General features: G+C 41.2%; 1 protein-coding gene across 6 annotated transcripts in view; it reads right to left on the reverse strand.

Annotated features, from left to right (window-relative positions):
* The window catches only part of ICA1 (islet cell autoantigen 1), a 133,347-nt gene that overhangs the window by 40,992 nt on the left and 77,102 nt on the right, over positions 1 to 15,253 (reverse strand). The gene's annotated exons all lie outside the window — the stretch shown is intronic.

The raw sequence follows: 15,253 nt of genomic DNA on the forward strand, positions 1-15,253 counted from the left end.
GAATTCTGCAGTTGGCGAGGGTGGCAAGTGATTGTGGTAGTTCCACTGGTTTCCTGTATTTCCCTGGAGTTGTGTTCCTATACACTATTTACTCAGCTTTTCCTAGTGTCCCCTCATACATAAAGGGACAGGTTTGTGAAGACAGGGACATGAACACTGCCACAAGCCCACTACTAATCTACATTCTTGATTTGGATTTCACACGACTTGCCATTGTTCAAGGAGCAAACGCAGGATAACATAGGCGGAAATTCTGACATTTCCTAAAGAAACTGCCTGCTCCCTGATCAATGTAATACTTCCTTGTACTGAGTTATGTACACTAGTAATCTGCCTTCTGCCCCTGAACCAACAGTAAATTTAGGGACAAAGTGAAGGCCAAGGAAAGATTCAGACATGCCTGTTGTATATTTCATAGTAAAGCAGAATTAAAATTTAATGCAACTGCATTAACAATTGTGAGCCAGAGGAAGCTGTTCAGTCTGCTAGTTCAGGAGACTGTCTGGGATGCTCACATCTGTACCCATGCACCTGGTTTCAAGTTACGGCTCTGCTCCAGCCTCCAGCCTCCAGCCTCCATTGGGAGGCAGGGCATGGAGGATCTGGCTTGAATTCCCAGATCCAGGCTTCGACCCAGCCCAGCCCTAGCTATTGTGGGCTTTTGGGGAGTGGACCAGTGCAGGGAATTCCTTTCTTTCCTTTCTGTGGTTGGTGGTGTGGTGCAGTGAATTAACCTGCTGCTTGCAACACTGGCATCTTATAACAGAGTTTCTCTTTAATTCCTGGTTGTTCTGCTTGTAATCAAGCTCCCTGCTCGTGTGCCCGGGAGTTGGGGTGGGGACAGCAGATGATGGCCCGATTAATCAGACCTGGTCACCCATGTAGGAGACCTGGATGGAGATCCTGTTTCCTAACTTCAGCCTGGTCTAGCCCTGACTGTTACCACCATTTGGGGAGTGAGCAGATGGAAGCTCTCTCTGCTTTCTCTCTCTCTCTCTCTCTCTCTCTCTCTCTCTCTCTCTCTCTCTCTCTCTCTCTCTTCCCACCCCATACTCTATCACACCGTCTCTCATAGTGCGAGAATTCATTATGCTCTTCAGAGTAACATGTATTTGTAAAATACGATTTATTGTTTTTGGATATTTTCCATTTAACATTTTGAACCAATCCGATCACATATGATTGAAACTGGGGAAAGCTAAATTATAAAGAGGGCACAATTGTATCTGATATAAAGTGTACAGATTTTTACCACTAATAACACCAACATTTACAGCTTATAAAATTATAGAGAACTACAGAGTAACAATAAATTCAACAATTTTATTTTAGCTGCTGTCATTATTTCTCTTACTGGTAAGGATTGAGAGGTTTTGCAAGGGCAAGTAACTTAGGTGCAGGGTCTGACCCAGTCTGACCACCAAAGCCTCCCAAGCAACTTTCAAGCCCCCTTGAAAATGAAGAAGGTCAAAATTTTATCTGGAAAAAACAACTTAGTCTTGCAAATTTTATAGACTTAGAGAAAATAATGAAGCAGTACATATAACATCATGATAGAATTAATACCCTTAAGTAGTTTATACCCACAGGGTATAACTACATACCAGTTACTCTACAATGTTCTACAGAACTGAAAAAAATCAGAGGGTAGTAGCTATTTTGCTCCTCTCAAACTGACCATACTGTGGGCTTCCGTTGAGCCCATAGTTGGAGCATCATGCACTCTGCAGTGGGTACTTCAGTGTAAGCTACTTGGAGCGCCGAGCATACAAAGTGTCTAGGATGAGCTAAGTGCTTTTCTACCTTCCTTTGAGAAAATTAAGGAGAGGAAAGAAAGAAAACTTGTGCTCTAGAGTGGCAGTGGGAGGGCCTGAAATGGATGTCATTCACCAGCTGAGAGCCTCACTGCAGGACCACCAGTGGTCACCAGTTGCTCAGAATGTAACCACCACTGCACTCCTGCAAAGCATCTCCCACAGCCTTCTCCTCTGAAGGGAAGGAAATAGATATAGGGGTGCAAGTGTTCACGTGTGCCTTCATTTAACACACATGTACTAAGCTCCATTAAGTGTCAGGACCAGCACGAGGCACCGTGGTGTTGGCAAGGAATGAGCAGCGGATAGGGAATCAGTAACCATTTGGGAATAAACGCCCATGGGCATAAGGACCTCGCAGGCTTTTAGAAAGGACAAAGTTAGCAACCATACTGTAATGAAGGAAAACAGTGAAACAGAACTAAGTGAAACACAGACAAGCTGTTGGATGATATCATTAAAGCCCCAAGACCTGCCACCCTAATCCTACCCTTTCACCCCATAACTTTGTAATATCCTGCTACTTAGGCTCGGGACATGGCTATACAGCTCGCTTTGGTCAGTGAGAAGCTAACAAAAATTCAGCACTAGAAGCTTGTCCAAATTGCCTCTACTTTTGCTCTGGTTTTCCTGTGATGGTCATGGGAACGGCTCCCGGGCTAGGTGGGTACAAGATACACTTGCATGCAAGAGATACGACAGGGAGGCCCCAGCTGTCTAACAGATTAGTCCTTGACCAGCTGACTGCAGACATGTGAGGGAACCCAGCCATTCTCAGTACAGCCCCTCACTGCCCCACACCTGACCACAGCCACCCAAACGAGTCCACCGGGATAAGAACTGCACTGCTAACTCACAGATCTGTGAGCAATAAAAATGCTTATTAGTGGAAGCCACTGAGTGCAATGCTTGTGATTTCACAACCACTGTGGCTGTGGATTATTGATTTAAATCATAAGAACAAGACCATGAAGACTTCTGATAGAGGGTATTTGGTCTCAAAGCATAACAAGGATGGATAATAAGCATCTATACAATTGGCCCACTGCAATAGTGTTCTAGAGTTTCTAATTAAATGTCAATTGCTTTTTTTTTTTTGCAGGGATGTGAATTTTGTTTTTTTTCTTTACAGGAATAAATTAATTACTCAAAGATAAGTTTACATGCTAGGTGGTAGCTTATTTAATTTGGTTATAATAAAAATTTCATATAGTCTGAAATGTGTCTTAAATTAATTTTGCTTGAATTTTATAAATTTAGAAACCCGTAACACAACTTCAACACTTGACCCAGTAAGTTCTGGAAGGCCATATGCTTTGTGTGTCAACAATGATTATTAAAATACTTAATTCACTGCTGAGTTTCCAAATGCTGAGCCCTTTCCCTGCCAAACAAAGAGAATGTGACACTGCTGGGCATTTTGAATACAGTCAAGTTCATTTAATACTTTGTGCTCCATGTCTGTTCCAGCCTGCAGCCCCAGGACAAATACCCAGGACACAATCATGCCCTAGCTACCATCAACAGTATAATTTCAAACACCTCCAGATGCACTGAAGTGAGAAACATTTGGGTTGTCATTCCTCGCCAGTCCAGACACACTTTCTCCAATTACATAAACATTGTAAGGAACTCCTGTGGTTTTCAAGGTTCTATGAAGAAAATTCTCCAAGCAATGTGCCCTTTGTTGACTTCTTAAGTTTGTCACCTCCCCTTTTTCTCATATTTTCCAATCTCAGGAGCTGACCCTGAGTATCAAGGCCTTTTATAGTTCGGGTCCTGTGTCGCCCAGGCCACAGAAATTCAGTTTGTGGGAGATGGAAGCAATACTTTCACAGTCAGATTTGTACGGTCCTTCCCTGTACCTATTCTTCCTAACCAGAAAGTCTACTCCTTGGCCCTATCTTGAACCCCACAGTGTGCAGTCCAAGCTGTCTGTCCTTTTAATTCAGTCTGCTCCTCCACAGTGGGAAAGGCCTTTATCCTACCTGACAGCCATATCAGCTGATGGTGGTTTTATATTTTTGCCTGACAGGTATTTTGTGTCTTTGAGAACAAAACAAAACTAGCCACTGCACTCTCACTTTTCTACTTTTGAGACAGTTCTGGTTCCTCTCTCAATTTATTCAGCTAGTATCTACTATCTTTCATACACTGGTAGCAGCACGCAACACGGGAGATGATCCCTGCCCTTGTGCCACTGCCAGGGAACATCATCGGAGGTATACTGCACATTAAACGAGGTGCTTAGAGGGAGAGCTCCACAGCCCCACAAAAACGTTTAACCAAGAATCTGATCCAGAGGACGTGCGCTGAGAACACGGTGTTCAGCTTCTGCCCTAGAGGACTGAGCAGAGTGCAGAGTAACCAGTGAATGTGCATGTGTCGGGGCGTATGTAAAGGCTCCGGGCTGGAGGACGGTAAGGCGGATCCCAGAATGGATGCGTGGAACAAGAGGAGGCAGGTGAAGTGGGCTGATGTACATGATGGAGCAGGGCCTCAATGTGTTCAGATTTAGTTTTCATCCTAGGAGCAGTCTGAAAACAATGAAGATCTTTTTATTTTTAGGATTTATTTTAATTTTTTTGAAGTCAGAGTTACAGAGAGAGGGGATGAAGACAGACAGAAAAATCGTCCATCTACTTGTTCACTCCCCAGATGGCAGCAATGGCCAACGCTAAGCCAAGCCAGTCAGGAGCCAAGAGCTTCATTCAGGTCTCTCACATGGGCGGCAGGGACCCAACTACTTTGGCCATTCTCTGCTGCTTTTCCCAGGAAGCTGGATAGGAAGTGGAGCAGTGAGATATGAAGAGGCTTCCATACTGGATGCTGACATTGCAGGCAGCAGCTTAACCTGACATACCACGATGTTGGCCCCTGCTGAGTCACTTCAACGAATATTTACTGTGCTCATTACATATTCACCCATTGATGGAGGAGCAATTTTGATGTTGTTTCATGCAAAAAAAAAGTATGTGAAAATGGCTGTATGTGTGCCATGCATGTACGCAGTAAGTTAAGAGTAGACTTCAGGAACTACTTACTTTTGGATCGCCCCTTAGCCCATCTTGAAAAATGAAATTTTTTCCCTTTAACAATGTAGTTTCATTGGAATGTATGTGCTTTTCTAGAGATTCCTACTGATTGGTCCAGAAGTGCATCTTGACCCAAACTGAATCAACTGTAATGGGTCACATGGCTAATGCAGTGAAAGGCTCCTGATCCAAATTGGGTGATCAGAGCCCCATCTTCTGATAACTTCTTTCTTTGCCTCAGCATATTCAAAAGGGCTTTCTGTTGCATGAAACCAATAGAGAACTAAATCAGGTGGCTCATGTTTGCCTTCTTGGGCATTCACATGAAAACTCTACAAATTTATTTAATAAAAATCATTTTTTAAGAATTTTTATTTTTTAATTTCATGTTTCTTGGAAAGGCAGATTTACAGAGAGAAGGAGAGAGAGATAGAGAGATAGATAGAGATCTTCCATCTGCTGGTTCACTCCCCAAGCAGCTGTAACAGCCAGAGTTGAGCCAATCTGAAGCCAGGAGCCAGGAGCTTCTTCTGGGTCTCCCATGCAGGTGGAAGGATCCCAAGGCTTTGGGCTGTCCTCTACTGTTTTCCCAGGACACAAGCAGAGAGCTGGATGGGAAGTAGAGCAGCCAGGACATGAATTCGTGCCCATATGGGATACCGGGCATGCAAGGTGAGGATTTACCCACAAGGCTATTGTGCCAGGCCCTCCAAAATCCTTTTTTAAATTTTGATTATCCCAGTGTTGCTAAAGTTTATCTGCATATGAGAGATGATGGCTACCACTGCCTACATCATCTCACCATCATGGTTATTTTCTTAAAAAAGATATTTATTTATTTATTGAAAGTGTTGTTGATGGGGGTGGAGGGTAAGAAGGGGAACAGAGAGAAGGGGAGAGAGAAAGAGAGGAAGAAAGAGTGAACAAGCAAGAGAGGAAGCCATCCTCTGGTTCATTCCCCAAATGCCCCTAACAGCAAGAACTGGTCCAGGACAGAGTTGAGAGCAAGGAACTCCGTTCAGGTATCTCACAAAGGTGGCAGGGATTTTTTAACTGAAGCCATTTTCTGCTGCCTTCCAGGCTGCATTGACAACAAGCTGCGTCAGAAGTGGAGAGGCCAAAACTCAAACCAGTCACTCTGATAAGGGTGCTTCCCTTGGAGTGGTTTAATTTGCTTTGCCACAATGCCAACACTGAATTTTAAAAAGCAAATTTATTTATTTATTTTACAGGCAGAAAGACAGGGAAGGAGACCCGGAGACAATTCCACTAAGTTGATTTACTCCCTAAATATATGAAACAGCTGGGACTAGGCTGAACTAAAGCTGGGTGTGGTAGGGAACCAGTCACTTGAGCCCTCGCCTATCACCTTCAAACTGCGTGTCAGGAAGCTGGAAACAAGAGAAGATCTAGGATGAGACTCCAGGATCTCCAACAAGGGATCCTACCTGGTGGGCATCCTAACTGGTGTGCCAGACCTCACCATTAGTTTTAATCAACTTCCATGGTCTATAATTTCAGCTATACAGTTCTATGAGTTTTTGGAGAAGCAGATATATCTGTAACACTCAACTAAGATCATGATACAGAACATGGAAATCACCCTGAAAGTTCCCACTGCAGTCAATTTCTTGTCAGCCCCACCATCTTCCAACCTGCTTACTGTCAGTGTCAGATAAATGGCACTATGCAATGTGGTTTACACTTTTTGTGGCTAGGTTTTTTCAGCACAATCTTTTTGAGCTCACCCATGGCATAGAATAGTAGTGGTTTTTTTTTTTTTCAGTTCTGCATAGCATTCAATTATATGCTATAATTGTGATTTGTATATATTTGGATTGTTTCCAGTTTTAGGCAACTCTGAATAAAGCTGTCATAAAGATTTTAGGACAGGTTTTCACATGGACATGCTCTCTACTTCGTGAGGTAATACTTAGGAGCAGGACTGCCGATTCACATAGTAAAGCTATGTTTATAAGAAACCATGAAACCATTTTCCCAAGAATGTATAATTCTACATTCTTTTCCAGCAATGAATGCAAAGTCCAGACTCCACATCCTCATTCATGTTTGGCATTTCAGTCTTTTAAATTCTAGCCATTATAGTGGTTATGTAGCCCTAGTTACTGTGATTTTAATTTTCATTTCTCTGATGATTAATGATTTTGATCATTTCATGTGGTAATTGGCTCTTATATCTCTTTAGTAATCTATTCAAAAATTTGGGTTTGTCTTTTTATTATGAAAGTATGAGTTTTTATACCTTCTGAATATAAATCCATTATCAAGCATAGAAAAGGGACTTTAAAATATTCATGGAGAAGTGGAATTAAAAGGTAATGTCATTTTCTGTGAAATTTTTGTGAAGTCTCATTTTTCTGCAACTTTGGAACATTCTTCAACTTTAAAATTTGCCTTTTGTTTTTTGGTAATTTTTTAAAACATTCATTTATTTTTATTGAAAAGGCAGATATACAGAGGGGGAAGAGAGACAGAAGAGAAGATCTTTCGTCGACTGGTTCACTACCCAAGTGGCTGTAACAGCTGGAGCTAAACTGATCCGAAGCCAGAAGCCCCAATCCTCTTCTGGGTCTCCCATGTGGGTACAGGGTCCCAAGGCTTTGGGCTGTCCTCAACTGCTTTCCCCGGCCACAAGCAGGAAGCTGGATGGGAAGCAGGGCTGCTGGGATTAGAACTGGCGCCCATATGAGATCCCTACACTCACAAAGAGAGGACTTTAGCTAATATGCTACCATGCCAGGCCCTTTCTTAGTAATTTTGAAACACTAAGTTTTTAATTCTACAATTTCTGTTTTTCATGCCACAATACACCTTTACCTAACGCACATAGCAAAGTTTTACCTGTGATTTTCTTCTAGAAACTCAGTATTTTAGCTATATTTATGTTAGTAAACCATTTCTAAGTCATCTGTGTATATAGTGTGAGATGGGCTGCAGGTTCATTGTGTTTTTCCCTGCAAATAAAAATGCAACCATACTGGGGCCATTGGATGAGAAGTCGTACAATTTTCAATTGTATCACCTTGGCATTTATAGCATAATCTAGCCACATATGTATGTGTTTATTTTTAAACTTTGTTTTCTATTCCTATGAGCCATATTTCTATTGTATCTACAAGCATCACATTGTCTTCACTGCCGTAATTTTTCCTACACCTAAAAATCAAACTCTACGTTTTTAAATTTATTTTGGCTATTTCAGGAACTCCACATTCTTTAACCATCTTATAATTAACTTATTTCTGCAAAAATAGTCTTTGAGATGTTATTAGAATTGCAATGAATCGTAAATATTATGTTGGGGCTTTTAATTGATTGGGATGATACTCTGCCGGCTCTACCTTCAGACCAGAGATGGTCTCACCAAGAAACCACTGGACTTACCAGGGCAATAAGATGCTGGACTGTATGCTTGGTAAATACCTCCAATGAAAGAATCTCAACTGAAGTTGAACTATGGAAATGCAACAAGGTGGAGGAATCCACCGTGGGGGGAGGGTTTGGGGAGGGGTGGGGGGAATTCCAGTGCCTATAAAAATGTGTCACATAATGCAATGTAATTAATAAAAAAAAAGAATTGCAATGAATCTATAGCATGTTAGAAGGAATTGATATTTAATATTTTCTTAACAATCAACATGACACAGTTCTACATTTACTGGAATTTTAAATTATTTTGTCATTTTCTATAAGTTTTGATACACAGATCTTGCACACATTGTTAAATTTATTATACATTTCTGAAACTACTATAATTCCTAAACATTTGAATAGTTAACAGTTCATTACTAAAAATAAAATTTTTGCTTCTTGATCTTGCTAAATTATTTTGCAAGATTTTTAAAAGTTTATATAGATGGATCAATGTACTAGTACAATGTTGTCTAAGACAGACACATTCATTTCTTACTTTCTAATGTATATGTCTTTTGTTCATTTTTTTGTCTTATTGTAATCATGACAATGTTTTACAGCAGCTAGTCCAAGACATACGTATCTTATCCTTCCTGCATCTTAGGTGGCAAGCAGTCAGTCTCTCCTGGATAAATGTGATACATAAATCCTGTAGGATTTTATATATGCCCATTATAAGACTGAGGATGTTTCTACTCCTTGTTTGTTGAGAATTTTTATGAGAAACAGATGTTGTATTTATCAAATGAATTTTCTGGATCCTTTTTGAAAATTGTATGATTTGCTTTAAACCACATTTAATCAAAACATATAACCCTTTGTATATATTGCTGGTTTCTGTTCATTAATATTTGAACAGCTTTATTGATGTAAAATTCACAAAACATACAATTAATCTATTTGGTGCTAAATATACACTTGTGTAATCACTTTAGAACATTTCCATCAATCTCAAAAGAAATTCAATTCCCATTTCCTTTGCTATTATTGTGATTTTTTTTTCATCATGAAAGGCAATATTTTACAGTCTTCTTGAAATGTCTTTTTTCTTGATTTGTTGTCAGGGTTAATGCTGGAATCATAAAATGAAATAGGAAGTGTTCATTCTATATTCTGGGAGTGTCTGTGTATAATTAATAATATTTCTTTGATAGAAAATAAATTTTACCAGTGAAGCCACATAGGACTGGAATTTTAGAACTATAAATCTGAAACATTAGTACCTACAGCTATCAGGTTATTTGTTTCTATTTGAATAAAATGTGATGGCTTTATGTTTTAAGAGTTTTATTAATTTCATCTGAATTATCAGTTCTTGCTTATTTATTTTATTAGTTGTACAAAAAACTGGATTATTTCCTTTTTCTGAATTGACCTTATTAGATTAGCACATATTCTTTATGTCTTGTGGTAGTTCTTGTTCTAAAATCTATTTTTTGTCTGCTACAAATATAACAAATTCATACAGTTGGGCCCCGTCTTTAAAAATCTAGTCTGTAGCTCATTTTTCTTCATTTTATCTGTAGATAATATTAAGAGACTTGCATAAGAAAGAAATGGGGTAAGTCTTGTGTTGTTTTTAAAGTTAACCCATTATCCTTTAGAATAACCACATTTTTGCTTAAGTTGCTAACACAGCATCTGTAAAGCCAACAGTTCTAGGTCTGGTTAAGAATTATTATGTAACAAACTATACTGAGTTTCTAAAATTTCTCTTTTAGACATAGCACAATGTTTGCTTGTCATTTCTGGCACCCCTGGTTTCACAAAACTCATTGGCAGCATTTCTGTACTTGCATACATACCCTTTCTGGGACATCATTCACCTAAATCTGTTGACAAAATGTATATATATATACAACCAGCACACATTAGCTTCATTCGTACACTGAGTGTCCATTTCGTGGAGAGGTCCATGCAGTTTACAAACCACTTTCCTTGCTGGAGGGGAGAGTAACACTGCTGTTTAACAGTTCTGGTTTCTTGGCTTTTGCTGCTAAGATGAAATCACACAGGGGGGAGGATCATGAGGAGCACTCGAGCAACAGACCCACTTCATTTTCACACACACAAAAGGAGTAAATCACATACAACTGTGATTCAATGGCTCTGTGCATTAGGAAGGTTTAAAAACAATGGTTATGTTAGAGATAACTCACATTCCTTGCACCCAGATCATGTTCACTATTATGCCCCTCTTAAAGTTAATCGGGCTCCCTGATAAGACTGTTAATTTTTTAGGGCTAAGATAAGAAATACATAAGATGACTATGAAATATCTTTTACCAGAAACCAGGGAAGACTAAAGCTTAGGGTCATTTTAGAACGACTTAGGAGTCAATCTGAAGAGACTCCCACTAGCCAAAAATGAGATGATATGAGTGTCAATAAAATTTATGTTTGATGCTAAAAACACAATAGAGGGCCTGGTGAGATAGCCTAGCAGCTCAAGTTCTCACCTTGCAAGTGCCGGGATCCCATTTGGGTGTTGGTTCTAATCCTGGCAGCCCCGCTTTTCATCCAGCTCCCTGCTTGTGGCCTGGGAAAGCAGTCAAGGATGGGTCAAAGCCTTGGAACCCTGCACCCACATGGGAGACCCAGAAGAGGATTCGGGCTTCTGGCTTCGGATTGCCTCAGCTCCAGCCATTGCAGCCGCTTGGGGAGTGAATCAGCAGACAGAAGCTATTCCACTCTGTCTTTCCTCCTCTCTGTTTATCTGACTGTCCAATAAAAAATTTAAAGGAATAAATAAATATATAAAACACATTAGACATATTCAAATCTGTCTAATAGTACACAAACCAGCAAATGAAAAAAATAACCAGAAAATCATAACCTCCATTGGGCACTCATAGGGAAAAAAAAAATCAATAAACCAATTCAGTATTTTGACAAAGAGTCAAATATTTATCCCACTTTACCTATCAAACTGTCCCTTAGGATGATCTCATCTTTGATTTGGAAAAGTTCCTCTTTTTTGGAGTTTTCACATGCACACACGAAGAATGAATATAAAACATGTGAAGCCATCTGTTTTCAAGTGTGGGCTATGCTAATGTACTGCTCCCAAACACAAAAGTAATTTTTGTGTTAGAGAATATTCCATAAACCCAAGGTAATTCCAAGCTTTAGTCTTCCTGACAGAATGCTCAGCTCTTAGTCTCCTGCTGCTTCCCGAGATGCACCGTGAGCAGTGACAGTTCTAGGCGCCGCCCATGAGCAGAGCATCGAGCAGAGCTCCGCCTGCACGGTGGTTCCTTTCAGGCGCATAAATCCAGACACTGTGCGACCGTTCTTAGATGATAAAATTACTGTAGCATAAGCAGACCCAAGTGCGGAGTTCAGGAGGGATGCGAGAGGATTTTGTTTTTTATGGGACAGTCTTGAAAAAGCTCTCCAAGAAAATGATATCAGAACAAAGACTTGGAGAAATGGAGGAAGGAGAGTGTGGACTTTCCAAGCAAGGCAGGACGCGGCCCTGCAGTGAGAGCAGGCGAAGGCTTCTTCTAAGAACTGTGGCCGTTCTGTTTAAGTCATACTTTCCTGAATTGCTTTACATGACTTACCAGAAATAAGTATATTAACAAGTGGCTAATATAACCCTCTCAATCTAACTCAAAAGGTGACTTTTTAAAAAGCTGCATGTGTTGTAAACGAGTATATGATGGTTTGAACAATTGTGGTGATATCTACGGGAAGTTTGTTTATATACACATTTTTTTTTTACCTTACGTTTTTATGATTCTAGTTCCCTGGAATAGAGTGCTACTGAAATGTATATACAAAAATTTCCTCCTGTATTGTAGTGTGGATTTTTACCCCAAGATGAAGAGAATGATACAACTCATTCTGCACAGTGAAGGGAATAAACACACCCACCTGGAGCAGTGCCCCCCCACCAAGATGGCATGTGAGAGTGTAAACTTCGGGCCTGAGTACTAGGGAAAATATAACATAGAGTAAAAGAGTTGGAAACTTCAGAAAAAGGCCAGGAGGATACAGATGTTCTGCCAATATAAGGAGCTGGAAGGATGGAGTAGTTAAACATGGCAGAGAGAGGGTATTTCCAGTCTGGAGTAGACTGTTAAAGACAGACAGAATCACTTTGCAGACCTGTCAAGTTCAGGGCCTCAGCCAACGAAAAAACGTGAGGCAGAATGAGACACTGAAAGGTCTGAAAGGTGGGACAATGTAGGTGAAACATGGGGACAAACCGGGGAGAAGACAGAATGGGCTGGTCAAGTTGACTTGCAATGATCTTGGAAGGAGATGCAGGCTGAAGTCGGTGAAGAACTAAATGAAAGAGAGGTGAGGATCTGTACATAATTAATTGTGTGTGTAAAAGAGCTAATGATCAGCATTTTGCCAAAACCAAGGAAGATGTGGCTGTCACTGAACTTTCACAAGTCACCAATAATGCACTGTGAGGTTTTCCAGCTACATCACGGTTGAGATTACAGATCAAACGGAATCTTTCAGTGAGCAGCCCCTTCACAGGCACAAAAAATAACCTATTCAAAACAAGGGCTCTTTATGTACACGTGTAGCCAGCACAGCTTCAATTCACAGGAACACAGCCTGCAGAGTTAGTGTTCAGCCTGCTGGTTAACATTGCTTCCCACACCGGGATACCTGGGTTCAAGACTTCCTCTGGTTTGATTCCAGCTGCCTGCTAATGCACGCGTGGCAGGCATGTAGGTTCAAGTAGATGAGTTTCTGCCACTCGTGTAGGTGACCTACACTGCCATTCCTGGTTCATGGCTTTGGCTCTGCTGTTGTAGCATTTGGGGAGGGAATCAGTGGATCAAAGATTTTAGCTGTCTCTCTCAGAAAAATATTTTAAAAATAAAAATTAAAAAAAGAACATGGTGAGGCGAACACTGTGCTGTGAGCAGGTAAAGCTGCCACCTGTGATACTGGCATTCCATAAGGGCACCTGTTCAAGCCTTGGCTGCTTCACTTTCCATGCAGTTCTCTGCTAATGATCTGGGAAACGCGTAAGGAGATGCCCAAGAATGTGTGCCCCTGTAGCTACGTTGGAGACCTGCAGGAGGCTCCTTGCTCCTGGCCTGGGCTGGGCTCAGTCCTGACCACTGCAGTCACCTGGGCAGTGAAACAGCAGGTCATGATCTCTCTCTTTTTCCCTCTCTCCCTGGAACTCTTTCAAATGAATTCATTAAAAAAAGGACATGAACACATCATTCAAATGTTAATTTTCAGACATGAATGAAACAATATCAAATTTCTTCCCTAAATCTACTCCTTGGAAGGGCACATTCATAGTACATTCTGTTCACAAACCAAAAATCAAAGTCACGGAGGACACAGCACACCCAAGCTGCAGGGCAAAAGTTTTCTAGGAAATCATAAAACACCGTACAAAGAAACACCTTTATCAGACGGTCATCTGAAAACTGATGGAGCGAGGGCCCACAACCCAGGCCCCATGTTGCCAGGAAAGAGAGCTGCATGTTTCCTTTGTTTGTTATACCTAGTGACCTTTGCAGCTTGGTTCCGAGGAGAAAACGGGGAAAGCAGAGGACACGTAGGAAGGGTGTCCCAACTTAGATCTGTTTCACCAGGCAACTCTTCATTTTACACAGCAGAACACGGAGGGACAAAAAAACTGCTGTCCGAAAACAAAACAACCTCTGAATACAGGATCCAGGACCTGTCCCAGGCAGATGTTGCTGCCGCCTGTGTTAAATACAAACTCTGCCACCAGGCCCTGCCAGCCCCGGCTGCCACATCACATCCTAGACACCATGTGCTGTGGGCATACTGCACTGCCACACCTGCCCACAGGCCAAACTCACGGCTGTACTTTGCACACTTCCTCTCCCTTCTTGTCTGCATGGTAACTCACTCTCTCATCCTTTCTGCTCAAGGGTCTGGGCCTCTCAAAGCCTCTTCCTGCAACGCTCTTCTGCAGAATCTGCCATTTCCTCCTCTTTGCAGGCAACACACTATGCAGCACCCTTCAGATACCAAACTGTGCTAACAGCCACTTGTTTCCTCGTGTGCCCTGCTAGCCTCTGGACTCAGAAGTTCATCAGCTGCAAGCTGGTGATTCTCTTCAATCAGGTTAAAGCCCTAAGTCTGGCTGAGAACAGGCATGTTAGGTCTTGAGGGAATGCAGAATGGATCCTGGAATAGGTGAACAAATCTCTTATCTGGCCTTGCCCTCGCTGCTACACAACGTTGTTCTTCAAAGGCCACAACAGGCTCTGTTGGCTGATCTGTTGTTCAGACTTTCTCAGACACTGCTCCGTTTTCTCATCACTGCCACCACCATTCAGAGCTGACATGTTATACTTGCATGCGTATCTCCTCGTTTGATTCTTACAACATGCCTACTGCATACTTTTGTTACTATTTCTATTGTACAAAGGAGACTGTTTCACAACCATTAGGCAACTTACCAGAACTTACTTGCCTGGTAAGGGTGGGGCCAGGATGTGAAAGTCCACCTTCAAGTCACTAAGTCACGTTGCCATCCTAATTACACCAAATCTCACTGAGACAACTGTATATGCCTCAAACGAGGGCTTCAGCAGTTCTCCTCCTTTTCCTTGTCACCCATCACACAAAAACATGCTGTATGTTAAAAGTGCGTATTGCCAGGTTTTTGTATCAAAGTACAAACTATTATGTGACTTATGCAGCTACATTAATTGATGTAGGCTCAAAGAGTGAAACGTCTTCTATTTTCCACTCCATGGCAAGAGGAAATAAACATGCTTCAAGTTATTTACAATCGTGTAACTTAGAATATAGTGTGCAGATGCATTTCAGATTAATTTAGCCAGCTACCACAATATCCCAGTATTGTTAATATTTGCTCAGCTGGTGAAATTTTTTTTTCTGGTTTTCTGTTTTTAACTTTAAGAAAGCAATTCTGTCATCAGAAAATTTAACTGACTGGGTTCACTTCCTCTTTCAGATTGTTAGTAGGAGTATTTATTCAGG

This window comes from Ochotona princeps, chromosome 20 (genome assembly GCF_030435755.1).
Source record: "Ochotona princeps isolate mOchPri1 chromosome 20, mOchPri1.hap1, whole genome shotgun sequence".
Lineage (NCBI taxonomy): Eukaryota > Metazoa > Chordata > Mammalia > Lagomorpha > Ochotonidae > Ochotona > Ochotona princeps.